General features: G+C 41.6%; 1 protein-coding gene across 1 annotated transcript in view; it reads right to left on the bottom strand.

Moving 5' to 3' along the window:
* LOC140467425 (solute carrier family 45 member 3-like) overlaps nucleotides 1–24,839 on the bottom strand; it is a 180,445-nt gene extending 155,606 nt beyond the window's left edge. The window contains exon 1 of the mRNA XM_072563773.1: nucleotides 24,821–24,839. The gene's annotated coding sequence lies outside the window, so the exon portion shown is untranslated. The remainder of the gene's footprint in view (nucleotides 1–24,820) is intronic.
* Nucleotides 24,840–26,573: the final 1,734 nt, after the last annotated feature.

Below are 26,573 nucleotides of genomic sequence, written 5' to 3'. Positions count from 1 at the left end.
CTGCTCTCTCTTCCCAAAGCCTTTCCCAGTTTTATTTGTACGGTGCTGACCTTATTAACAAAACTCTGTGTAGCTTTACTGATAGTTGTATTTGTTCAGTTGTTTCACACAATTTACTCATAGGCCTGATGGACATGTAACTGGGCAACGTAGTGCTTACATTCAAAGGAGTTGCTGGCTCCTTATCTTAATTAAGCTGTGCGTTGTCATACAAAGTTGTTTTCACTGTGAAAATATATTGTTTCCAGCCATGATTTATCATTACAAAGTGTTCTCTATCTCTGCTCTGTATATTACAGTATTTATTAAAATTCCTTAACAACATCAACTAACACTGTTTCCTATTTATCATCATGTTATATTTCCTTTCATTTAGAGAATATAGTTTTATATTCTATAAAACCATCTGGTACCAGGAAAGTAGATTAGATTGGAAGCCACTGGATGTTCTGGATGTTGAACCTACCCCTAAAGCTGGCCTGGTCCTCAGATTGAAATTGTATGACAGGTTGGCACCAATTGTGTCCCTATGTAGACAGCAAAGGATATTCTTCAAATTAAGCTGTCTTTTCTCCTTCCAAAGCCAGCTGTAGGCATATTTTTAAAGGCATTCCAAGGTATGATTTTAACCTATCTGACTTTTTAGGAGCCTGGTTAGGAGACTACAGAATTTGGTGGTGTAGGGTCATTTGGAGTTGGTACAAGGGTTTGATAAAGATGTAGATGTCAGAGTTTGTATGTTGTGTGCCCACATTGACAGGTTTTCCCGCCCCAGATTGCCAAGCCCAGTCAAGAAGACAGCTTACCAAAGGACAAGTGCAGGAACCAGGTGATCCACAACCTGGGAGGTAGGGGAGCTCAGGAGGGCTAAAGGAGCAGAAAGCCTCAGGCCTCCTGGGAATGTCAGGGTTGGGAAGTGGTGTGTCTGATCCCGGGAACTTTCCCAGGCTGGTATGCTGGATTGAGCAGGTAAATGGAAAAAGGACTCACCTCGCTGGATCTGACGGGCTTTCCATGAATTTAACTGCCCAGTTCCCAAAACTCCAGAAATCCCATCACCCACTGTAAAATTCAATCTGTTGAACAGTTGAACAGTTAGTTGTAGATTTCAATGGGAGTTGGGTGGGTTAGAGAAATTGAGCCTCAAATTTCTAACTTCTCCCACCTGACCCAAACCTGTCCACATTTTGGAGGTTAGAACTCCTCAGCCCTATAGGATCATCCAGAACAGAATAAAACCATTTGGCCTTCCTGACTGTACTAACTGCTTTAAAGAGCCCAATCAGACCCACTCTGCTGTTGAATACTCAACTGCCCTCCCAGCCTGAAAATAAAGGAATCCACATCTTCAGAATGTTAGGAGAAAGAGAAGAATTGAAAGAAAATTTTAAAAATTGCTCCCTCTCTTAAGATTATTCCTGATGAGCAACTAATTTGAGTTTCCAACAGAATCCCGTGTTCTTTTGTAAGAGTTTTACACAGACATAAATGAAATCCATTCCCTCTAGGAGCAAATTAGTGCAGATGCAATGTCTGTGTGTGGAGAGTCATAGAGTCATCGAGTTGTAAGCATGGAAACTGACCTTCAGTTCAACTCGATCATGCTGACCAGATATCCTAAATTAATCTAAGCTTGTTTACTATATCACATCTCCATGACACTGGACTGCTTTGGCTATACATTTTGTGAACATGATCTTATTCTCAACAACCACCTGATGAAGGAGCAGCGCTACGAAAGCTAGTGCTTCCAAATAAACCTGTTGGACTGTAACCTGGTGTTGTGTGATTTTTTTTAACTTTGTCCACCCCAGCCCAACACCAGCACCTCCAAGTCATGAATTAATCTAGTCCCACTTGCCAGCTTTTGACCCATATCCCTCTATACCTTTGCTATTCATTTACCCATCCAGATGCCTTTTAAATGTTGCAACTGTATCTTCCTCACCAACATCCTCTGGCAGCTCATTCAATAGATGCACCATCCTCTGTGTGAAACAGCTGGTCCCTGTGTCTGCGTGGGTTTCTTCCGGGCGCTCAGGTTTCCTCCCACAGTCCAAAGATGTGCCAGTCATGTGGATTGGCCATACTAAATTGCCCATAGTGTTAGGTGCATTAGTCGGAGGGAAATGGGTCTGGGTGGGTTACTCTTCGGAGGGTCGGTGTGGACTTGTTGGGCTGAAGGGCCTGTTTCCACACTGTAGGGAATCTAATCTAATCTAAAACAGGTCCCTCTTAATCCTTTTGCCACTCACCTTAAACCTATGCTCCCTCTGTCAGATACACTGTGGTCACCATTTGCCTGTGTCTGTGATTTTTCTGGATCTGAAGTTGTTCACTTCCTACAACAGCTGAGACCCAAGGGTAAGTAATAAATTTTGCTTACAGAAAATGCATCACTGAGATTGCATTTGACAGACAGGCAGTTTGAACTTTAATGAGGAGAGAAGTAAGGGGGTGAGGCAGGACAGATATATTAAGAATGCTCTCTCTCAACAAAGCCATACATTTGGATGAAGTGTAGGGTTCTGTTTCTAATCTCTAGTCTGTTGGTTCCTGATTAGTCAGCAAACTATCATTTGATAAAGAGGAATCAACAAGAATTTGCATTTAAATAGCAGATTTTACATGTAGAAATACATCAAGGTGCTTTACAATAGTATGAACAAAACGAATGCTGAACAAATACACCCACACCCTTTCACTACCAACCCCCTCTCTCTACACACTCTTCCCAAAAGCAATTTACTTAACATGATAGAATTTTTCTAAGCATAAAATCTCCCATACTCCTACAAATTAAAAAGGTTCTGTTGTTTAATACTGCCATATCCCTCTTTTCCCTGCTTGATCATGTATCTGCCTAAATACCTCTTGAATTTTGCTAATGTGTCTGTTTCTACCACCTCCCCTGGCAGTGCGTTCTAGGCACCCATTGAATCTGGTTAGTATGGACCACTTTGTCTGAAATTCCTCTGTTAATCCCTCTGCTCTTCATTCCCTGTTTGTGTCTAATCCTCTTGCCCAATCCCTATTGTGTTGAATCTTTTGTGATAAATTCCTATTCAAACTCCTAATCCACCTTTGTATTTTTTTCAGTTTCAATTAGAGACTAATTCTCGTTAAGTATCAAACAACTGAAAATTGCACAAAATAAAAACTGTGATTATCCAATCTCAAACTTTGCTTTAAATCTCAAACTAATTAGCATGTTTTAAACATTGAGACAAGGTGCTAAATATTGCTTCTCTTAAAAATGGTAAATTAACTTCCTGCAACAAATTACATGTTTTCATCAGCAATTAGTCTCAACAAATTATTATTCTTCATATTTCATAATTTTTGTTTGTGTGTTTGTGACTCTCACTGTTCCTTTCACTTTTCTTACTCTATTATTCTTTTCATTTGTGCAATGACTCTGAATTTGTCATTCACCATTACAATTCTCTGGGTTACTCATTCTTGATTGTTTTTGTCCGTGAGCCTTTTTGTCCAGGTGTAAATCTTTTTCTAAACATATCCACTGTCTGAACTGCTGTTGCAGATTTTGGGGCAGGATTTTCCTGCATAGTTCGAAATACATCATCATGAAATTCCAAATGGAGGCGGTCATGGAATGTAGTACACTCCAGCACAGAACAGGCCCTTCAGCCCATGTCTATGCTGACCATTGATGTCGAGATGCCAGGCTTGGACTGGGATGGACAAAGTTAAAAATCACACATAACCTGGTGTTGCGCGATCTTTAACTTTGTGCTGACCATGATACCATGCGAAAGTACTCCCATCTGCCTTTACACAGTTCGTTGTTAGAGACAAAAAAAACTGCAAATGCTGGAATCCAGGCAGACAAGATCGAGGCTGGAAGAACACAGCAAGCCAGGTAACATCAGGAGATGGAGAAGTCAATGTTTTGGATGTAAGCCTTCTTCGTACTCCTCTATTCCCTGCCTGTTTATGTGTCTGTCTAAATGCCTCTTAAGCCTTGCTAATGTATCTGCTTTACCACCTCCCCAGCAGTGCTTTTCAGGCACCCACCACCCTCAGTGTAAAAAACTTTCCTCACACAACTCCCTTAAACTTTCCCCCTCTCACCTTAAATCTATGTCCACCTTAGTATTTCACATTTCTATCCTAGGGAAAGATCGTGAAGGACTTGCTGACAAAAATGAATGATGATTCTTAATGGGGAAGGATTTGTGTGGAACACAAACACTAGCATGGATTCATTAAATGGGCTGAATGTCTTGTTTCTGTGACATTGGTAATCCTTTGAAATGGAAACTGTTGGAATTGGTTAGGCCACTGTTGGAATATTGCGTGCAATTCTGGTCTCCTTCCTATTGGAAAGATGTTGTAAAAATTGACAGGGTTCAGAAAAGATTAAGAAAGATGTTGCCAGGGTTGGACAATTTGAGCTATGGGGAGAGGCTAAACAGGTTGTGGCTGTTTTCCCTGGAGTGTCGGAGGCTGAGGGGTGACCTTATAGAGGTTTTCAAAATTATGAGGGGCATGGATAGGATAAATAGAGAAAGTCTTTTCCCTGGGGTCGGGGAGTCCAGAACGAGAGGGCATAGGTTTAGGGTGAGAGGGGAATGATATAAAAGAGACCTAAGGGGCAACATTTTCACCCAGAGGGTGGTACGTGCATGGAATGAGCTGCCAGAGGAAGTGGTGGAGGCTGGTACAATTGCAACATTTAAAAGGCATTTGGATGGGTATATGAATAGGAAGGGTTTGGAGGGATATGGGCTGGGTGCTGGTAGGTGGGATCAGATTGGGTTGGGATATCTGGTCAGCATGGATGGTTTTGGACCAAAGGGTCTGTTTGCATGCTGTACATCTCTATGACTCTAAATGGGCAGTAGATCAAATCAGCATCTGAGAGACAACTTCAGATTAGTTTTAAATGATGAGATCCCAAATTGCTTCCTTTGCAAAATCATTCAGTACTCTCTTCCTGCTCACCTGGGTATCTAATGAAAATTGTTATTTATTTGCAGAGCCCTTGTTTCATCCATACTGTTCACAGATTCCACCATGATGTACCACTGGGTTATAAGCAAAACAGGAAACATGATCAATGCTCTTGATTCCCTAACCTTTGTGACTCAGACCAATGAACCTTCACACTCTTTTCATTAATATTTGATCGAGCTCCATCAGGACAGGAAGTAAACTTGCAGAATTCCTGTTCCATGTGGTTAGCAGCGCACCACATGGCATGTCCATGACAGAGCTTTCCTTTAGTGCGTTCAGTCTTCCCACCCCTGCATCGCTTCCCCTAATTCTGCAGTTGCTTATAAATCGTTAACTCTCTTAACTTTGTCTAATTCTGATCAACCTGAAGCATTGACTCTTTTGCTGTTCCATAAAAGCCACCTGTCCTGTTGAGTATTTGGAGCTCTTTTCATTTCCAGCATCTGCTGTATTTTGGTTCTTTTAACCACTGAGCCACACCGATTCAGCACTGCCCCCACATGGGGAGGACTTGCAGTTCAATTAGTGTCAAAAGTGAGGCGCTGGAAAAGCACAGCAGGCCAGACAGCATGCAAGGAGCAGGAGAATCAACATTTCGGGCATCAGCCCCTTAATCAGGAATTCCTGACTCTGATCTGAGGCAAAAGATCTGGGATTCTTGCAATGGAAATGAATAGTTATATTTATCTGCAACTAAGAGAAAATGAGGATTTGCAGATGCTGGAGATCAGAGTCAGGAATTCCTGATGAAGGGCGTATGCCCAGAACGTCGACTCTTCCTGCTCCTCGGATGCTGCCTGACCTGCTGTGCTTTTCCAGCGTCACACTTTTTGACCTTGATCTCCAGTATCTGTAGTCCTCACTTTCTCCCAGTGGCAGTTCAGTTAGAAATGTGGAACTATTCATTTCCATTGCGAGCATTCCAGATCTTTTGTCTCCAAGAAAAAAAAGTCATAAATGTCCTAGTTTCTTTACTTTCTCCACTCTCGTCACAGCTTCCCTGTCGAATAAACTACTTTAGTTTACAACCCACTACATACACCATTTTATTGGGAAGGCAACAGACTGAACACTTCAGCCATTATATTAATCAAAAGAAGGGACAAGTTTGTGGGAAACAGGCGACCATGGATGTTTCAGACTATTTGATCTTGACAGCTGCATGTTGAGAAAATAGGGGATAAGACGCTTTAAAATTGTTGAACTATTTATCAACATAAAACCACTTGCAAACTATTCTTCCCCATTAGGAGTGACTCCCTCCCCAGACCACACAAAATTGGAGATTCTTTGTGAAAAACTAGATGTAGGTTAATGCTGCTTTTATATGAGAACAACAGCTGCATAACTTGTCTGTACATGGTGTCTTTAATGTGGCAAAGATTCAAAAGACACTTCAAAATTTGAAGCAGGATCTTGAGATGCAATATTAGTGTCCCTACCTCCAGGCGAGAGGGTCCTGGTTTGATGCCCTCTTCAGGATGTGGTGGTTATGCAGGCTTGAGTTAAAACATGTTCCAAATAGGTTTTGAATGAAATTTGACACAGAGCTACATTTTGATTTTGATTTGATTTATCGTTGTCACATGTACCTAAATACAGTGAAAAGTTATATTTTGCGAGCAGTGCAGGTAGTTCATAACAAACAATAACATGCAGTTCATAGGGTGTTGAGACAGAGTGAGGCATAAGACGTTACAACTTCACAGGAAGGGCACAAAAGCAAGGTCAACATTAGATTTGAAATGACAGAGGTCGGTTCAACAGCCTGATAACAGCAGGGAAGAAGCTGTTCTTGAGCTTGTTGGTGCGTGTGTTCAGGCTTCTGTATCTTCTGCCTGACAGAAGAGGTTGGAAGAGAGTATTAGAAGGGTGATTAGATTAGATTACATTACAGTGTGGAAACAGGCCCTTCGGCCCAACAAGTCCACACCGACCTGCCGAAGCGCAACCCACCCATACCCCTGTAATTACCCCTTACCTAACACTACGGGCAATTTAGCATGGCCAATCCACCTGACCTGCACATCTTTGGACTGTGGGAGGAAACCGGAGCACCCGGAGGAAACCCACGCAGACACGGGGAGAATGTGCAAACTCCACACAGTCAGTGGCCTGAGGCGGGAATTGAACCCGGGTCTCTGGCACTGTGAGGCAACAGTGCTAACCACTGTGCCAACGTGCCGCCCACGCGGGTGGGGGAGGTCTTTGATGATACTGGCAATCTTTCCATAGCAATGCAAAGTGTAAGTAGACGCCATGGATGGTCTTGGCTGTGCACACCATCTTCTCTAGGTCTTGTGGTCCTGGGCAAAGCAGTTGCCATACCAAGTCATTATGCACCCAGATAAAAGGATTTTGTAGGATGAATGCCTGAAAGCTTGCTCCAAGAGAGAGGTTTCATGGAACACCTTAAAGAAGGAAAGAGAAGTAAAGAGGCAGAGAAGCTCAGAGAAGGAATTTCAAAATTGCAGATCTTGGCAGCATAAAAGACAGCAGGCAGTGGCTGTGTGATAAATATCAGTGGAGGTCAATAGACCCAAATTAGGGGGAGTGTGCCGAGGATGTGTTGTTGAGCTAGACAGCAGGAACAGGGAAGTGAGGCGCCACAGAGGGATTGGGAATTTTAGAAGGGGATTTTTCAGGCTGAGATGTGAATTCTCTTTGAAATCATAGCCCAGCTTCAATGTAATAAAACCTCAGATTCAATCCCAAATGGATTTCAATGCACATAATGAAACCTCTTGATCGGCCTGACTGGTTGTGATCTGATATTCAAGTTTCAAGTGACTGCTTTACAACATCTCAGCAACTTGGGTGCTTGAGCGTGTGGCCACCCGGAACAAACATTGATGGCTGCACATCGATGTTAAAGAGACTCCATCGTCCAGCAAACAGGACATGTACAACAAAGAGGTGCCAGAAAGCTAATGTCAACCCTGGAGTGTCTCCGGGTAAGACACTGCCCAGAAATTGTTCCCAATTTTAATACCAGAACTTCGAGAGAGTCAGGTGAGTGTAGCAGCCATCACTAAGAAGAAGGTGCTGGGGAAACTAAAAGATTGAAAGGTGGATAAATCACTCAGATCGGATGGGCTACACCCCAGAGTTCTGAAGGAATAACTGAAGAGATTGTGGAGGCATTGGTGGTGATCTTTCAAGAATCAAGAGAACTGGAAAATGACGCATGTAGCATTCCTGTTTAAGAAGTGGGGGGGAGACAGAAGACAGGAAATTATAGGCTGGTTAGCCTGACTTCAGTTGTTGGTAAGATTTTAGAGTCTATTATTAAGGATGGGATTGCAGAGTACTTGAAAGTACATGAAAAAGTAGGCAATTAGCACAGTTTCATCAAGGGGAGGTCACGCCTGGCAAATCTGTTTGAAATCTTTGAGGAAGTAATGAGCAAATTAGACAATTTAGTGCCAGTGGAGGTGATCAATTTGGATTCCCAGAAGACTTTTGACAAGGTGACGCAGAGGAGGAGCCTGCCAAATAATGCCCATGGTATTAGGGGCAAGGAACTGGCATGGAAAGAGGATTGGCTGACTGGTAGAAGGCAGAGACTGGGGATAGAGAGATATTTTTCAGGATGGCAGCTAGTGGCTAGTGGGGTTCCACAAGGGACAGTGTTGAAACCATTATACAATAACAATCTGGAGGAAGGAACTGGACATTGTTGCCAAGTTTGTCGATATACCAAAATAGGTAGTGTTGAGGAAGTGGGACTGCAAGCCTGATGAAAGGTTCTGACCTGAAATGTTGACTGAAATGTTGACTGTGATGCTGCTTGATCTGCTGTGCTTTTTCTAGCTCCACTTTTTATCCACTGCAGAAGGACCTTGACAGGCCAGGAGAGTGAGCAAAGAAGTGGCAGATAGAATGCAATGTGGGAAAGTGTGAAGTTATGCAATTTGGTTGGAAGAATAGAGGTATAGACTATTTTATAAATAGGAAAGGTTTTGGAAATCTGAAGCACAAGGGGACTTGGAAGTCCTAGTTCAGGTTTTTCTTATGGTTAACATACAGTTGGCATTTAGGAAGACAAATGCAATGTTACTTTTCATTTCCAGGAGGGCTAGAATAGAATAGCAGAGGTGTACTGCTGAGGCTGTATAAGGCACTGGTTCAACAGCATTTGGAATATTGTAAGCAGTTTCTAATTAAGGATGTGCTGGCATTGGAGAGGGTCCAGAGGAGGTTTACAGAAATGAACCCAGGGATGAAGGGCTTGTTATATGAATAGCGTTTGAAGATTCTGGGTCAGTACTCGATGGAGTTTGCATTAACGTGGGCTGGTGGCGGTGATCTGATTAAACATACAGAATACTGGGAAGCTTGGAGAGGTTGATTGCAAAGAAGATGTTTCCACTAGTGAGAGAGACTAGGACATGAGAGCACAATCTCAGGGTGAAGGAACAATCCTTTAGAAATTAGGTGAGGAGGAATTTCTTCAGCCAGAGGGTGATGAATTTGTGGAACTCATTGCTGCTGAGGAGTTCAAGTCATTGAGTGTATTTAAGTCAAGATAGACAGGTTCTTGACTATTAAGAGGATCAAGAGTTATGGGAGAAGGCAAGAGAATGAGGTTGAGAAACATATCAACCATAATTTAATGGTGGAACAGACTCAAGGTGCCAAACAACCTAATTCTGCTCCTGTGCTTTATGGCCTCATGGTCTTATAAAAAAACATTCACTTTATTTATGGGAGAAAGTGGCATTATTTGGGTGGCATGGTGGCACAGTGGTTAGCACTGCTGCCTCACAGCGCCGGAGACCCGGGTTCAATTCCCGCCTCAGGCGACTGACTGTGTGGAGTTTGCATGTTCTCCCCTTGTCTGCGTGGGTTTCCTCCAGGTGCTCCAGTTTCCTCCCACAGTCCAAAGATGTGCAGGTCAGGTGAATTGGCCATGTAAATTGCCCGTAGTGTTAGGTAAGGGGTAAATGTAGGGGTATGGGTGGGTTGCACTTCGGCGGGTTGGTGTGGACTTGTTAGGCTGAAGAGCCTGTTTCCACACTGTAATGTAATGTAATCTAATTACTGGAGGCCTGTGACCAGTGGTGTGCCACAAGGATCAGTGCTGGGTCCACTGCTTTTTGTCATTTACATAAATGATTTGGATGTGAACATAGGAGGTATAATTAGTATGTTTGTAGGTGACACCAAAATTGGAGGTGTAGTAGACAGCAAAGAAGGTTACCTCAGAGTACAATGGGATCCTGATCAGATGGGCCAATGGGCTGAGGACTGCCAAATGGAGCTTAATTTAGATAAATGTGAGGTGTTGCATTTTGGAAAGGCAAATCAGGGCAGGACTTGTACACTTAATGGTAATATCTTAGGGAGTGTTGCTTGAATAAAGAGACTTTGGAATGCAAGTTCATAGTTCTTTTAAAGTGGTGTCACAGGTAGACAGAAGAGTGAAGGAGGCATTTGGTTTGCTTGCCTTTATTGGTCAGTGCATTGAGTATAGGAGTTTGGAGGTCATGTTGCAGCTGTACAGGACATTGATTAGACTACTTTTGGAATACTGCATTCTATTCTGGTCTCCCTGTTCTAGGAAGGATGTTGTGAAACTTGAAAGGGTTCAGAAAAGATTTACAAGGATGTTGCCAAGGCTGGAAGGTTTGAGCTATAGGGAGAGGCTGAATGAGCTGGGGCAGGTTAGGTGGATTGGCCATGTTAAATTGCTCATAGTGTTCAGTGATGCGTAGGTTAGGTGCATCATTTATGAGAAATGTAGAGTAATAGGGTAGAGGAATGGGTCTGGGTGGGATACTCTTTGGATGGTCAGTGTGGACTTGTTGAGCTGAATGGCCTTTTCTACACTGCAGGGATTCCATGATTCTAAGAATACAGAGAGATTTTGCTGCTTGGTTTCTGAATGGAAGACTGAGACATAACCTTGACATGTAAAAAATCCAAGAATAAGTCAAGAGCTTTGACATGAAAAATGTAAGGTCACCATAGTCCCATTCACATTAGGGAGAGAGAGAGGTGGCTGCTGGTGAGTTTAACCTGAGGGTCACCACACCTCAATTGAGGGACAAGGTTGAGAAGACAGAACCTTCATGGTGACCTCAGCCTGTGTGGGAATTGAACCTAGGCTGTTGACATTCTGAACGAGCCATTCAGCAAACTGAGCTAACTGAACTCCCCCTAAGTGCTTTGACAAATAGGGTCAGGTCATCTTCAGAAACCCCCACTCTTTCAAGAGTGTGTCTGGCCAGTGTCATTTAGAACATTATAACTGAAGTCTTCTAGGAGAATGGATAACGTGTGTCATGTGAGATCCATTGGTGACACACTTGCTTGAGTCTGACAGTTGTAGGTCTGAAGCTCCTATTGAGAAGTGAGTGTATAATCTTACTTGACAATATCAGGGAACAGAGAATCAGAATAAATGAGCAATGTTCAGTTTGGCAAATTTTAACTTGTAGAGTGGCACAGGGATCGGCGCTGGGGCAGCAATAATGTATGACCTACTTTGATGTCCTATATAAAGGCGCTGACTGTAGTGTAGTCAAATCTGCAGATGTTACAAAGGTAGACAGGAAAGCAAGTTGTGAGGATGGCACAATGAGTCTGCAAAGAGATAGATAGTGAGTGGGCAAAGAATTGGCAGATGGTGTATAATGTAGAAAGATGTGTGGTTGTCCCCTAGCAGGAAGAATCAAAAGACTATACTATTTAGGTAGAGAATGATTGCAGAATGCTGCAGTAAGAGACATTTCAGTGACCTTTACATGATTCACAAAAAAATTAACACGCGTGCATTTAGGAACGAAGAAGTAACTAGTCAGTGAATAGGACGAATAATAGGATGTTGGCCTTTGTTACAAATGGGTGGAGTATAAACATGGTGAATCTAATTACAGCTGTACAGGATACTGCTGAGACTGCATCGGAAGTATTGTGTACTATTTTGGACTCCTCACTAAAGGGAATATATATTTTAGTTAGAAGCAGGTCAAAGAGGTTCTCCTGGCTGACCTCTTGGATGAAGGGATTATTTTATGTGGAACAGTTGAGCAGGTTCGGTCTTATTGGAGTTTAGAAAAATTAGACGTGCTTTATTAAAACAGATAAGGTTCTGAGGGCTGCCATGTTTAAAGATAAAGAACCTCCCACTTAAGACAGAAATGAGGAGAAATTATTTCTCTCAAAGGTCATTATCCTTGGAATTCTCTTCCACTGAGAGCGGTGGAAGCTACAGCATATTGAATAGAATCAAGGCAGAGTAAGACAGCTTTTCAATTGACCAGGGGGTCAAGGGTTATGAGGAACAGGTGACAAAATGCCTCTAAGGCCACAATCAAATCAGCTATAGCCTTATTGAAGAATGGAACAGATTCATTTCGGCTGAATGGTCTGCCCTCCTGCTTCTATTTCTTATTGTCTTCAGAGTCTTCTTCTTCTTTGATAGTCCCTCAGGGTCAAGAATGATCTACTGCCATTCCAGAGCAGGACGACCCTACTGTAGATGAATAGTCCTATCCTGGAGCTACAGACTTTGCCCCGGGGCACAGATGGTGTTTGAGGAGGCGTGTGGGCGGGAACACTCTGGATTCGGTGCACCCTTTCCACTGCTTGTGCTTGGCCTCCATGTGCTCCACTCTGTGACACTCCAAGTGGTTAGCACCTTCATAGATGCCTCTCCTCTTGCTTGCACATTCGAGGGCAAGTGATTCTCACATGTTGGTGGGGATAATGCATTTGTTTAGGGAGACATTCAGGGTATCCTTGCAGCATTTTCTCTGTCCTCCTAGGGATTGCTTCCCATTCAAATGTGATTAACGAAATAAAGCTTGTCTGGTCCACTCATGGCCTTCAGGTAAGGAAATACATCTGATTTGTCCTTTATCTGGCACCTAATTCACACAATGTGATTGACTCTTAACTTCTCTTTGAAATGTCCTGCAAAAATTCAGTTGTTTCTCAAGAACATGTAAAAATTGCTGGTCTTGCCAGTGACATCCACATCCAGTGAATGGACAAATGTAAATATTGGCACATGGTCTTGTGTGTGCATCTTGTTTGTACCCCATACAAGATGCACTGCAGAAATTCACCAAAGATCCTCAGACAGCAAATTCCAAATCCATGACCACTTCAACCTAGAAGGACAAGGCAGCAGATACATGGGAACATCAACACTTGCAAGTTCACCTCAAACCACTCACCATCCTGACCTGGAGATATCTTGCTGTTCCTTCACTGTCACTGGGAAACCTTCCCTAATGGCATTGTGGATCAACCCACAGCTGATGGACTGCAGTGGTTCAAGAAGTCAGTTCACCACCACCTTCTCAAGGGCAACGAGGAACGAGCAATGAATGCTGACGAGCCAGTGACACCCACATCCCACAAATGAATATAATAAAGCGCAGCAACTTCCTGTTAAATTCCATTCTCACTTTTGTTGTCCAGACAAGCTTCATGCTTAGTATCCCTTTTAAGACACTAATGGATTTTTTTTTTAACTATTGGATATATTTCTGCAGGATTTCCTCATGGCCATGTCCCAGGGCTAACGAGCTTCATCCTCAATAGCCCTCACTCCAACACAGGTCAAAAAAGACGCTATTTGCTGTTGACAGCACAGTGAGCAGTGGCATTTGCAAAGAAGTCCTCAAATATTGAAGCAATTTGCATCCATATGCAGCAAGAACTGGACATTATCAAGGCATGGGCTAATATGTGCCAAGTGACATTTGTACAAGAAAACTACCAGACAATGAATGTCCCCAACAAGAGATGTTCAAATCATCTCACCCTGGCATTTGTAGCTGAATCCAAAACCATTGGCATGCTACAGGTTACCATTGAGTAGAAATGTAATCAGCCACCTACATGACGGCTCTAGTAATCACGGCAGTTTACAGGTTAAGTATTAGGCAGTGAGTAACTCATCTGACTTCCCAAAGCCTTTCCATTTACAAAGTACAGATCCAGTATTGTGGTGAGGTATTCTTCATTTGTCTGGATGAGTACTACAACAACAACAACAACGCTTGATGGACTGGCACCCCATTCATAACCTTAATAATTACCTTCCTCCAGTATTGGTACAGTATGTTTATACTGTGCACCATCTACAAGGTGAATTGCAGACACATGCCGAAGCTTCTTCAAGAGCACCTGACAAATCCATGACACCTATCTCCTAGAAGAAGGAGAATAGCAGGATGGTGGGCCATCACTACTTCCAATTCTTCCTCCAAGTCATCCAACCCCTGACTTGGAATAGCATTGCCAATCCGTCATTTTCTCTAGGTCAAAATCCTGGAAGTGCCCAACAGCAGGTTGGGAGTGCACTCATCATAAGGATTGTAGCAGTTGAAGAAGGCACCACCTCTCCATCACCTTGTTAAGAGCATTTTGGGACGGTACAAAATGCCAGCCTTGCCAGTGGAATCTACATCACGAGTGATCAAAAAATGAAAAGTAATTTGGATGCAAGCTACGTGTAGTCACGAGAATATTGTCAGAGTTTATAATTGATCATGAGAGTTAATAATGGATCTAAATAAGTATTTACATTTGAACAGTCAACCAGCTGGATGAGAACGTTAATGAGGAGAAATTGTTTGCACAGTTCAAATCAGTTTTCACAGTTATAACTTATACTGACAATTAGGGGCATGATAGGTTGAGGAGGAAATAATTAAGATCCTGCCACTGATATTTTTGAATGGTTATCATCCATATTTCCTTAATTGTAACAATCAGGAGATGTGGGTGTCACTGGCTGGGTCAGCATTTATTGCCCACACCTAATTGCCCTTGAGAAGATGGTGGAGAGCTGCCTTCTTGAACAGTTGCAGTTCATGTGACGCAGGAACATCAAAAGAAGAAAATGAAAATCATCATATTGTTTTCAGCCACATTATTGATGTGGTGAGATCAATCTTTGTTCAGACTGAACATTGACCAAGTGAGCAGGATTTGTTACACACACAAGTTTGGGACCATCATCAATGTGTGTTCACATTCAGCAATTCAATCAGTCTTATTGTCAGAGATTTCTTCATGAATGATGCTCCGTATGCATTTTTATCTTGATTTGTAGCAGTGAACAGAATCATAGAGATGCTGGATGATTAAACGTGATCCAAAAGAAACCCTTCCCTGTCCTTGAGAAATAGTTTGGCCAAAACACTTGCTTGTGCAATTGCATTTTTTCTACAGTGCAGCAACTGTAAAGAGTTCAGCTGACCCTTGACACCAAAGAAATAGAGTATTCAATGTGATAAGAAAATAGGTAGCTGTCCATTTTAGACAGTCATGCAAAGTTAAAATTACAACAACCCTCTTCATTGACCCATTCACTGAAACACTTCGATGTACACAGAATATCCAGAGATCTCAATAGAATATGAAGTGATTGAAGTATGTTGGGCACCAGTGAAAGGCTGTATTTAGATAGGCTGGTCTCATTGAATGGCAGAGCAATGTTGATGGGCTGAATAGCCTACTTCTGCTTCCTTATCTCATCGTCTATGCCAATGTATCAATTCATGGAAATCTCGACAGCGGCATGGAAATCCTCCTACTTCGCCTCTTACAGGCACCACAAAATGCAAGCAGCAGCAAAAAATCAATTATCCTGCTGTGTTTGATGTATTGGAATCAAGATAATAAAAGGACAGAAAATGCTGTATTTTACATCATCATTCTTACAAAGATGCCATGGAAAAGCTGACAGACTGAAGCTGAACTGTTTCTCATTTCAGAAAATTAATTCAGTGGCATTTCAGGAAACCCTGAATTTTCCCTAAAACAGCAGCTATGGAAACATTAAGTCTTTCACAATTTGCAAGATTAAAAAAAATTCAGATGTTCCATTTTAATGCAAAACAAATTCCATGCAAGTGTTTGGTGAAAATGATCTGGTGTGCTTAAAAAACAGATGGATCCAGACAGAAAAGCCATGAGATCAGAATAGGATGGTCGTTATGAGTGTAGTCAGTGTACAGTTATATTTTTAATTTCTGACCTTTCAATATTTTCAAAGCTGCAGTTGGCAAAATTCTCACTGAATTGCACCCGTTTGTGGCAATTTTCCAAATATTTGGTTTCCATGAGGATTAATGCACATAAAATTGGCAGGAAAAGGACTGAATTTTTAATTTTATGACCTGTTGTTATAGGGGCAGTCCAGCCATGAATGGGGGAACCTAAAAATATCAGTAATTTGTTTGTTAACAGCTTTTTAAAACCCAGGTAAGGTTTAGCATCCAAATTATAGATTTACCAAACAATTATAGCTAGTGCTCAATGTTCTGCTATAACATGACAGTTGTGTTACTTTGCGATCTCACGCTACAGAAGATTGTGCTGTGCAAAACTGCTACAGAAAATCACGTTGTAGAAGATCACTAATAGAAATGACTTTATCTGTTCAGTAGAAGGTTGACATAATCCAAACAATGTCCACAATTCATCAATTGCATTATAGCCAATCTGCGCTGACAAAACGCGCATTATAGCAGAATGACCTGAGTGACTGAGGGGGAAACTGAGTCTCTAGAAGTGCTTAAAATCGACAAATTGGATAAGCTGCCGGTATTTAAAGTTGATAAGGCTCCAGGATTGGATGAGATGCATCCATGGATATTGAGGGAAACGAGAGTAGAAATTTCAAAGGCACTGGCGATTATCTCTCAATCTTTCTTAGATTTGTGGGTGGTGCTGAAGGATTGGAGAATTGCAAACATTTCGACCTTGTTCAGAAACGGATGTAAAGATTGGCCCAGCAATTACAGACCAGTCAGTTTAACTTCTGAGATGGGGAAACTTTTAGAGCAATTATCTAAAATAGAATTAATAACCACGTGGAAAAGTGTGGATCAGTTCGGAAGAATCAGCATGGATTTGTTCAAGGAAAATTGTTGCTAACTAACCGGCTGGAGCGTGAGTGAGAAACAGGTACAGGAAATAATCAAGAAGGTTAATGGAATGTTGGCCTTGATATCTAGAGAACTAGGGTACAAGGATGCAGAAGTTACATTGTAGTTGTAAAAAGCTCTGGTTAGACCCCACTTGGAGTACTGTGAGCAGATCTGGGCAGTACACCTTAGGAAGAATATATTGGTCTTGGAGGGAGTACAATGAATGTTGACAGGAATGATATCTGGACTTCAGCACCAAAGTTATGAGGAGACATCATTCAAATTAGGCTTGTCTTCTCTAGAATTTAGAAGATTTAGGGGTGAGCTTTCGAAGTTTTCAAAATTTAAAGGAAAAGATCGGGTAAATAAAGATAAGCCATTTCCACTGGTTGGACATTCTAGAACGAAGGGGCACAGTCTGAGAATTAGGACTAGACCATTTGGGAGAGATGTTAGGAGACACTTGGATACAAAAGCGTGTGTTATAACTCAGGAAGTGCAACCAGGAAGGAACATTGTTCATGGAATCCCTACAGTGTGGAAGCAGGCCATTCAACCCATCGATTCCACACCAGCGCTCTACAGAGAATCCCACCCAGACTCACCCCATATTTCTCTTAGCTAGTCCACCTAGCCTGCAAATTATGGGCAATTTAGCAAGGCCAATCCACCTGACCTGCACGTCTTTGGGCTGTGGGAGGGAACCGGAGCACCCAGAGGAAACCCATGCAGACATGGGGAAAATGTACAAACTCCACACAGACAGTTGCCTAAGGCTGGAATTGAACCTGGGTCCCTGATGCCATGGAACAGCAATGCTAACCAGTGAGCCACCACTAGAGCCATTATCCATGTCTTACATAAGTTAATCCAAGCCTGGAACAGTGAGTTCTGTGGACTCACTTTGGGTCTGCTCTATAATTTAAAAAAAAGATTTAACCTATTTTTCTAATCAACCTATTCAGAGATGTTATTAAACAACTCTGGAACAGGTGAGACTTGAACCCAGGACTCTGGTCCAGGGGTAGAGACCACTGTGCCACATGAGGGTCCTCCCAGCCTGCGTTATTTTCAAAAAATAATTATTAGCCTATTTTTCTAATCAACCTGTTTGGAGATGTTATTACACACCTCTGAAGTAGATGGGACTTGAACCCAGTCTTCTGGCATATAGAATTAAGCCACAGATAAGCCATGACCTCATTATTGGTGGAACAGTCTCAAGGGGCTGAATGGCCTAATCACGTTCCTCACAGCTACCTCTTTCCAATTTGAAAAAGACCCATTAATCCTGATTCTCCATTTGTTGTGTGTAAACCAATCTTCAGTGCATATTAATACATTACCAACAACACCACGAGCTGCTGTCTTGTGCAATAACATTTTATGTGACACCTTATCGATTGACATATGGAAATCTAAACCGATCTTCTACTGCAGTACTGAGGGAATGTTACATTGCCAGAGGAACGATCTTTCAGATAATATGTGAAACTGGGGCCTCTCTTAGCTTGCATTGCTAGTTAACTTTAATGATCCATGACACTTTAAAAAGAATAATCCTTTTGTTTGGCCAACATTCCTTCCTCAACCAAATGCCAAGATTAACCAGACATTCATGTTGCAGCAGTTTGTGGCATCTTGCTGTCTGCAAAATCAATGCTTTCTTTCACCATATGTTAACAGTCAGCACACTTCAAAGTAGTTCATACCATCGAAAGAACTTTGGAAGAGTTTTGGAACACAATAAGATGCTTTAGGAATGAGAGTCTTCCAATTTTTAATAAAATTGACATTGCTTAAAATCTCTTGGCAATATAAGTACTGAGCACCACTTAACTGTCCAGAGGTTGGGATACCAACAACAGAACAGAAACTAGTCATCACTACTGATGCATGATTTTTTAGAGAATGGAATATGTTACTAGTTAGCAAGAAGCTTACTATAATACAATAGGACGTTCAAGATGCTTAACAAATAAAGGCAATTATTTTATCTGCCGCTGGGTATTGATAATTCTCAATAGCAGAACTGCCGAACATCCAGAAAGCACAAATGCTAACTCAAGCTGCCTTCAAGTTGTTTCTAGTTATCTTGTCAACACTGATCCAAAAGGCTCTTCTACTTCAAAGCTGTGCAGTAGATGTGTTCCCGATGTGTTGATGCAATAGGTTAACAGCTGCAGAATGCAGTGCAAAATGACACAAAAACAACATACACGGAAATATTTAATGTAAATATTAGTTGACCCTTATGTTTTCCTGCTGTTCTCTACAGCCAAAAAACTATGAGAACATAGACAACGGCAGAACTGTTGCAGGCTAAAACATCCTTGAAACGATAGAATTACATAGAATGTGCGGAACAGAAGCAAGACCAGCTGGTGTCCGCTTTCAGTTATGCTCCACATGAGCCTCATCCCTGTCATCCAACCCTGTCAGCATAATGGTTTCATTTCTTTCTCCCTCATGTGCTTATCTAGCATTCATAATGTACATAATTCACTGCAACCACTCTTTGTGGTATTAGGTTCCATGTTGTAACCAATCTCAGAGTAAAGACTTTCAATTTTTGCTCTTAAATTATGAAGAAGTGATTTTTATTTATATTATCTTGGTCTTCTGTTCCCCCCCCCCCCCCCCCCCCCCTCCACCATTGAAAATATCTGTTCTATGTTTTCCCTACAGAACTGTTCCATTGCCTCACAGATCTCTTTTCATCATGCTCTGTGACTGAAGAAAAGAGACCTTTCTGTTTAATCTGTTTTCCTCCATACACTATATAGAAGGAATAGAATGACTTGCATTCATTTAGCATTTTCATGACCATTGGGCATCTTGATTTAAGCCCAGCAAAATCCAATATATAACAATCACAGCCAATGACAGACTTGAGAAATATTTACTCTTGTAATTAGAAAATATTGTCATCTTGTAAACATGGCAGCCAGCTTGCATACAGCAAGCTTAACAAAAACCACAACAAGATAGTGATGAGATACTCTGTTTTGTGATATTACTTGAGGATCAAATATTAGCCAGCACACCAGAGATAAAGAATCATGGAATGCACATGCTGCAGAAAGAGACCATTTGGCTCCTCATCAAGTTTCCACTGACCCTCAGCAGAGCATCCTATGTAACCTTGCACTTCCCATGGCTAATCTACCCAGCCTGCATATCCCTCGATACTACAGGGATGTTTTAGAATCTTAGAGTCATAGAGATGTACAGCACGGAAACAGACACTTCGGTCCAACTCATCCAAGCCGACCAAATATCCTAAATTAATCTAGTCCCATTTGCCAGCACTTGGCTCATATCCCTCTAAACCCTTCCCACTCATATACCCATCCAGATGCCTTTTAAATGTTGTAATTGTACCAGCCTCCACCATTTCCTCTGGCAGCTCATTCCATACACATAACACCATACACGTGAAAAAGTTGTGGCTTAAGTCCCTTTTAAATCTTTTCCCTCTGACCCTATACCTATGCCCTCTAGTTCTGGTCTTCCCCACCCCAGGGAAAGACCTCATCTATTTTCCCTATCCATGCCCCTCATGGTTTTATAAATCTCTATAAGGTCACTCCTTAGCCTCTAATGTTCCGGGGAAAGCAGCCCCAGCCTATTCAGCCTTTCCCTAGAGTTCAAACCCTCCAACCCTGGCAACATCCTTGTAAATCCTTTCTAAACCCTTTCAAGGTTCACAACATCCTCCTGATATGAGGGATACTGAGCATGGCCAATCCACTTATCCTGGACATCTTTGGACATCCTGCAAATCCCTCCTGTTCTTCCAAATATTGCCAAGTGGTCTTATATGTCTACCCAGACAGAACTGGCCTTGGCAAAGCATGTAAGCTGGAAGACAGTGCTGCCCAACTGCAGAGCTCCTGCAATGGAATATCAACCATGGACCTTTGGGTTCAAACTCAAGTGGAACTTCAACCCAGAACCTTGTAATTCAAAGAATGGCACCAACTGAGCCACGGCTGACTGAGGGTAAAGGTTCTGCACAGGAAGGAAGAAGAGTGGAGCACCAAATTACCAAGCAAAGGCTAAACATACTGACTGTGCAGAATCTCTTCCCACTGTAAATTGGCGTAGGACAAGTCAGGTAACTGAAGTGAATACATGTAAAAAGTACTGAGAAAAGTGCAGTTGGATTTTGGGATGGTCTAGACCTGAACTGTGCTGGGAGTGGTGTCTTACAACGCCACATAACTATGGAAGTCGAGAGGATATTAAACCAAATGGTGGGGGCAAGGGATCAAATTTGGAAAATATGGTAAATCAAAGAGCATAGACTAGGCAAGAGCGAAAGATGTTAATATGGGCATGATAAAGAAGCCGTTACACGATGGATAGAACATAGCAAAGTATAGCACAGAACAGGCCCTTCAGCCCACAATGTTGTGCCGAGATTATTTCTAATCTAAAATAAAATAACCTAACCTACACTCCTCAATGCACTGCTAACCATGTGCATGTCCAGCAGTCGCTTAAATCTCCCTGATGACTCTGCTTCCATATAGTGGGTATAAATCTAAGAGTAAAACAACAGACAAGACTTGAGATTATGCCAATAATAGTAGATTAAAATTTAAGGTTCTGTATCTGAATGCACCCAGTATAGAACTGTTCGTACTTTTTAAAGTGTGGTACAACAAAGATTTTATTCAGGTTGAACATAATTTCCAAGTTTTCCAACTTTATCCATCCAGAAAAAAAGACCCAATGATTTTGTCTCTGGCCCTGCCAAGCTCTGTTGTTATTTTCAATGATTCCTATACCTGTATCCCTTGATCGCTTAATTCCTCCATCACACTTTAAGGTTAATCGAGTCATTGTATCCATTTTTAAAGAAAAAAATGATTTGCATTCATGGTGCGCTTTCTGTGCCCTCCAGAAAACTTCATAGCCAATAAATTACAGTTTAAATGTAATCATTGTGTCAACTTAAGCGCAGCAAAATTCCACATAAAACAATGATAAATGATCAACTAGTCTGGGAGATTTGTGTTGGCCAGGACACTAAAAGAATTCCCCTCTTTATGATTACACCCACTCAAGTCGGCAAATATGGTTAATTTAACATCGTTTTGAAAAGATGGCATCTCAAACAATACTGCACTAACATTCAACTTTTCAGAAAAAAAGTGTCAGTTGGGAGTATGTGATCATGTCTTCTGCAAGGAGATTGTACTTTTGACTTTCTTACTTCCTTTTTTTAAAAATATATTTTTATTGGGAAAAATATTTTTAAAAAATATTACAACAAATACAAAGCGAAACAATTCGAATCAATGTTAAAAACACAAACCTACTAATTACATGAATAAATAATAACTAATAACTAAACAAAAAAAGGAAAATCATAATGGAAATAATAATAATAATAACAGAGCTCAATGAAACAAAACAATAGCCCTCGATCATTGAGCGCATAAATTTATACATATTCATATGTTCATAGTTCCTCCTCTCTGGATACCAGATTCATTAAATAGAATTGCTATGGTTATATAAAGTCTGATACTAGTATGTCGGACAAATCTGTACCCAGGTGGTCCAAAAAGGGCCTCCACATCTTATAAAAATTCTCAGTTTTGTGGTGCACCATACTCGTAACAAAGTCCAAGGAGATGTGTTCCATGACTAGCTTAAACCGGCCCAACAGCCCTGGGGATTTTCAGACACCCACCCTAACAGAATGTTCTTTCTTGCACAACAAGTGAGGATACTGAAAAGCCTTTTTTGTGTGTATCTAATGAAAGTGAATTAACAAAGCCAAGAAGAAGAGATACCGGGTCCATCTCCAACTCCATCCCCAAGACCTTCTCTATTTCGCTGACCCCAGCACTGACTTTCTCACTTTCCAAGGTGAGGGTGCTATCACTGACTCAAAAAGATACTGTCACAGACCATTTTGTGCTTTTGTGAACAACAAATTAATCCATTATAGTCAGCTTTACTCATTAGTGCCCTTTCCTGACTAACATCTTTACATCCAAAGTTTGGACCATTGCTTTGGGAAAGCCAATAATCTTAATTAATGTTGTCAGTGATATTCAGACTGATTCTATGAAACAATATTTCATTGGTGTCAAGTAAAGTTCAGACACAGGGACAGGCAGACAGGTCAATGATAAATAAGAAGCAGATTTAAAACTGATATCAAATTAACCGGCAAAAGAAACAGTTTTCTGGAAATAGCCCCACGTTGTATTTGTCCTGGCAAGAGCCCTAATGAGAAATGGCAGACTGACCACAGAACTGAATGGCCATGTTGACACAGGAGAGCTTTCAAATGCATGTTAAATGTGTAAAGGAAATAAAAGAACACAAGTGTTGCAACTTTAGCCAAACCCTGTTGAATGAATCACATTTGCACGAAACAGCCACCTCCTTTTTAAGATTAAGTTGTAGGCTAATGAGTTTTGTTTTGGTTTATCCACCATAAACTATAATTTCAAAACAAACTGATGACCACTTAACATTATTGAAAGAAGTGAAAAAGATCTTATTCTGTTTTCCTAATGGGATTTATGATTTTCATCAACACCTCTCAATTAGCTTCCTGCCTACTTATTAATTTGATGTACCCACTACCTGTCAATTCAATGAATAACATCATCTTAGTAAGGCAGTTTTTACGGTCACCTGATACAAGTTCTCACAATGGAAGCATTACTTGCAGATTGCAGTGAATGGTGGTTCAAGGTCGCCTACTGGCTGTGCCTGTGTCACACACTTTATTCTGAATCACATGAGCAAAACAAATATAGCACAAGGTCAATTAACTTGATGTAGGGAGTGAAAATAGTCAATACTGAAAATTGGATTGGGCTGTTGAGTGTACGGCACAAGCACAATCTCTCAGCACCACAGAGATAAATGATAAAACCAACGTATTATGGTTATATTACAAAACCAGTGAAATTTTATCATGGAATATCCATAATAACATCTTGGGTTGCCAGAAGCTGCGGCCAGTGACTCTGGGTCCTAAAGGCTGATTAGAGACATAAGAAACTGCAGATGCTGGAATTCAAAGTAAACGAACCCAGGGTTATAACCAAACATCGACTTCTCCAACTCCTGATGCTGCCTGGCTTGCTGTGTTCTTCCAGCCTCCTGTTTGTCTACTGACCAGTCTAGGCCTACTGCTCAGATGAGAAAGGAAGTCTTTTCTTCCTTCTTATGGGTTGGGACTTGTGGAAGGAGTGGAGGCTGTGTGGAGCAAGGATAGAGACAAGAGCAGGAAAGTAGCTTTCAGAGGCTACCCTCTCCTCCCCACACCCCCATCTACGTCTCCGATTTTACCGGATTTGGACTCCCCTCAACTCGACAGGCAGAAGTAGCCACTTTTAGTGCCCCCAGGGAGGCAGACAATCAAACTGTTGCCTAGCTGAGGCCCTTAAGTGACCATTAATCCAGTACTTAATGGCAATCGTGCTAGTGGATTAAAATGCTTACCCTGCATTTATACACGAAGGCGTCAGGTATCTCTCCAGGTCAAACTGGTTCAATTGTCTCCCTTTCTTGGCATCTGGCATGCTAACTTCAGAAAGGGGCAAATCATACCCATAATTTTATGTTTCCCATGATAACTGAAATCTTTGGCAGCAAGGATCTATCTTGGGGCTGTTCTCTGCCATTCATCCAGCCTTCAAATCCCACCCTGTTCAGTCTGGTGATCAAGTAGAACTGGATGCAGGACTCATGATGGGATCTAACCTGAGGTCTGCACAGTATGATCTTGACTTCTGATCATTTATATTGCACTGTGTGTAATTCAACATTCTATTTGTTTAGTTGATTGCTGTTCCATGTTGATTATGTAAATTGAGCATCAGGACTGCTCAGACTTCCGTGTATCTTTTAACTTTATTCTAATACTTTTGATTTGTTGCACTTGTGTTGCTTATTTTTCCTACCTGTGTGCAGGACTTCAGAGCTGTCCTTAAAATGTGTTCACTTGCGAATTTTTCCCAACTCTTCTACAATTGTGCAGCTTCACTTTCCCCTCCAGTTTGGTGCCATCTGCAAATTTGACCATTCTGAAGCAAGAAGATCATTTTTAAAATGAGTAGTGGATTAAAAATAAGATTTAAAACTGCTGTTACTAGTTTTCTTAGCAAAAGACATTGTAAAATTTGTTATTTGTTGCAAGTAGAGCTGAAAGTAGTGCCAAGCTGTTCCTGCAGTAGGTCACAGTAACCCTGGACAATGTACAATGTAAAAACAGCCAAATTGAACACTAAGCACAGTCTGGACCAATTCACAGATGGCAATATCTTCTCTCTGAGTAAATTAAAAGAAAAGCAGTTAATTAAAATCTCTAGTCGAAGCCCTCAGAAGAACATCCAATGGTTTCTCAACATGATAGTGCATTTTCTCTTTCTGATCATCTTTACATTTTCCCTTTCTACTTCTCTGAATGGGTTGTGAATCTGTGGAATTCACTTCCCCAGGGTGCAGTGGATGCTGGGACATTGAATAACTTTAAGGAGGAGATGGACAGAGTTTTACTTGGTAATGCGTTGAAAGGCTATGGAGGAAAGTAGAGCCAACATGAGATGAGATTAGCCATAATCATATCAAATGGTGGAGCAGGCTCAAGGGGCTGAATTGCCAACTCCTCCTCCTACGCTCTTATGCCACCATTCAATCTTATGGATACCCCCTCAAAGTCCTTCACAAATACTAGCCACCAGGATACATGAACAGCAGCAACTAGCCATAAAACGACATGACCCTCTCTCACTAGTATCCTTACATACAGATGAGGAAGGACACCACTTCACCTGGGACAGCACATCCATCCTAGGATAAGCCAAACCGAGACATGCACGAGAATTCCTAGAAGCATGGCATTCCAAGTGGAACTCTATCAACAAACACATTGACTTGGACCCATTTACCACCCCCTGAGAAAAAGAACTGGAAATGGCATCACCACAGGAAATTACATCAGCAACCCAAAGAACACCAAATGTATAAATAGAAGGCAAGAATCATCAGCAGTGCTTCGTTCGGAGGCTCACTGAAGATGTTACCTAGTATGGTGATGAAATGTCTGAAAATGAACCTTCCAGCTCAGCGAGCAAACCTACATCCAGTCCTTCACAAGTTTGGATCCAACTGTTATCTGGCTGGTTTAACCTATAGTTTTCAGCCACATCTGAGTTTCCCCGAAACGTTTTTTATAATCCTCTCCTGAACTACGCCGCCATGTAATTTCAGTAATCCACTAGTCTTGACATCTGCACCCAGGCACAGAGTGGGATTTTAATGCAACTAGCCCACTCACAGCCAAGGGGTCAGGCAGGGGATCAGGAACCAGTGTATGTTATGCCGTTACTGAATAACCTCGTGTTCCACTTCAGAGTGTAACATGGGAGCGTAAGAAATAGTTGTAGCATGAATGGACCCCTTTGAGCCTGTTTCATCATTCAATAAGATCATGGTCAATCTGATCTTGTTCTCATTCCCTTTTCTGTCCCTCTGAAACATTCACTCCCCCTGTAGTTCAAGAATCTGTCTATCTCAGCTCTGATTATATTCGATGATTCACCCTCCTTAGCTGTCTAGAGTAGGGAATTCTAATGATTTACAGACCAACTAGGTGGGGAGGGTGTTTGCCTGCATTCCTACAAATGTCCCCCCAGTGCAAACTAGAACTCTCCT

The sequence above is a fragment of the Chiloscyllium punctatum genome, chromosome 45, assembly GCF_047496795.1.
Source record: "Chiloscyllium punctatum isolate Juve2018m chromosome 45, sChiPun1.3, whole genome shotgun sequence".
In the NCBI taxonomy this organism is placed as follows: Eukaryota; Metazoa; Chordata; class Chondrichthyes; order Orectolobiformes; family Hemiscylliidae; genus Chiloscyllium; species Chiloscyllium punctatum.
This window is presented reverse-complemented; position numbering and strand designations above follow the sequence as displayed.